Source organism: Pteropus alecto, unplaced genomic scaffold (assembly GCF_000325575.1).
Source record: "Pteropus alecto unplaced genomic scaffold, ASM32557v1 scaffold433, whole genome shotgun sequence".
Lineage (NCBI taxonomy): Eukaryota > Metazoa > Chordata > Mammalia > Chiroptera > Pteropodidae > Pteropus > Pteropus alecto.
Genome location: NW_006433953.1, coordinates 2,317,053 through 2,319,111, shown reverse-complemented (window position 1 = coordinate 2,319,111; position 2,059 = coordinate 2,317,053).

Below are 2,059 nucleotides of genomic sequence, written 5' to 3'. Positions count from 1 at the left end.
CATTATGTAAGATGTGCATTATTTAATATCTCTAAGACTCAGTTTTCCTATATGTACATTGGAAATTACACATACTTTCCAGGGGTTCTGTGAAGATAAGTATTACAAAAGAATATAGTTCCAAGCATCTGGGTTAAATAAAAAGAACTACTATTATCATTTATTTTACTCTTACTATTATTTAATAACAGAGCAAATAAAAAACATGCTTTCATTTCTGCTGGTGAAAATCTTGGACAAATTCTTTTTTTGTTATGGAAGAATAACAAAATATTGTAGTTATTAATCCTATACTTACCTCACTTATCTCACTCTACAATTGAGGATTTAAAAGAAAAGCCATATTTATGATTAGATGCTAGAAGACCAAGACTTGCATTCTCCATCTGACCTGAAACTACACTTTGAGTGTGGAAGTTTTTTATTTCCTCACTTGTAAAATATGATTGATAAAATAAGTACAGTCTTTTTGTCCTAGGAATGTTGTAGAGATCAAGGGAGATGATGTATCCGAAAGCATTCAGAAGACTAAAGGCTGGGTGTAAGGGCCCAGGACCCCACAGGTGCAAACAATTCCTGTGTTGTGTTTGAACTGATATTTTTTAATGATCCTGGGGCAGGTCTTTTAACTGCTCTTGGAATCAGCAGTAGGCCTCTACTGAAGAAAGAGGACAGAAAGTTGTCTATGAAGAAAAGCTTTATTCAACTGTAATGGGATAAATGATGTCATGAAATCACTTTCTATTCTGTTCTTCGGAATAGGAACATAACCTGCTCTCTAGAAAGTTTTAGTTGCATTTCAACATGGAGGAAGAAAACTGAGAAAATGATCTCTACACTTTTTTCTAAGCTTCGTGGAATTGGTACAGGGATGGAGAGAGCAGAGTTTACTGTAAATAATTCAACAAAGGTTCATTGAGTAGTTTGTGAATAGAAATATGCTGTCATATTCTGCTGGGGAAGGAAAAGCAGGTTTTTAAAGAGACAATGATGAATAAGATGAAAAGACAGATTCCTGCCTATCCTCACCACTACCTGAGTGTGGTCCCTGAGCATGGCAGAGACAGGGTCCTGAAGCCAAAAGGAGAAATGATTGATTCTGACTGGCAACCATCTGAAGAGATGTCCCAGAGGTTGTCACATTGGAGGTGGGTCTCGACGAATAAAGAGCTTTGTTTTCCTTAAAGTAAATTAATTAAGAGAACTTTGAAAAAAATGAAGAATAAGTTTACAAAGAATAAAGAATAAAAGAAGACTTTTATACCCAGAGAAACTAATAGTTACCATTTAGGTATAAATCCTTTCCCTATCTTCTGTGTGTATGCATACATATGTCCAAAATGCCCATTTTAATATTCTGGGGCACAAATTCTTTTACTATGCATATCATTCTGATTTTGAGCACCTATCTCACTGGCTATATCATGTCTCTCTTACTTGACTTCTGGAATCCCCCCATCCTCACCACCTCCCATGAGAATACGAGACTCTAAGCAATTATTTCTAATTACCATTCCTTTGCAAATGGAAGTCACATTGTAGCTGTAACCCAGATGAGCCCTAATTCAGGCACACAGTGATGCAGGTGTGCGGTAATCCAGCTACATGGTGACCATCGTGTATGTAATGACCAAAGCATGCTAGGTACTCTATGACCCAGGTACGTGGAGTTAGAGGCCCACAATGACTGAGGGCTGCTGTGACCCATCCACATAAACACAGGCACAAGAAAGCAAGCATACTGTGACCAAGCCATGCTATGACCAAAGCACACTGATGCCATAACAAAAGTATACCACGTTGAGGGGCTCTGTGACCAATATGCTGGGACCAAGGCATATGGGGACCAAGGAACACTGTGGCCCAAGAACGATGTCACCAGGGTACATTCTAACTAAGCTGAAGCAAGTTGTAATCAAAGCACATGGTACCTAAGGAACACTGTGACATAAGCATGCTATGAACAAAAGTACTGTAACCCACGCACATAGAGACCAGGGAACACTGTATCCCAGGTCTGCTGTGGCCAGGAGCTCTGGGGCCCAGATATACTGTGCCC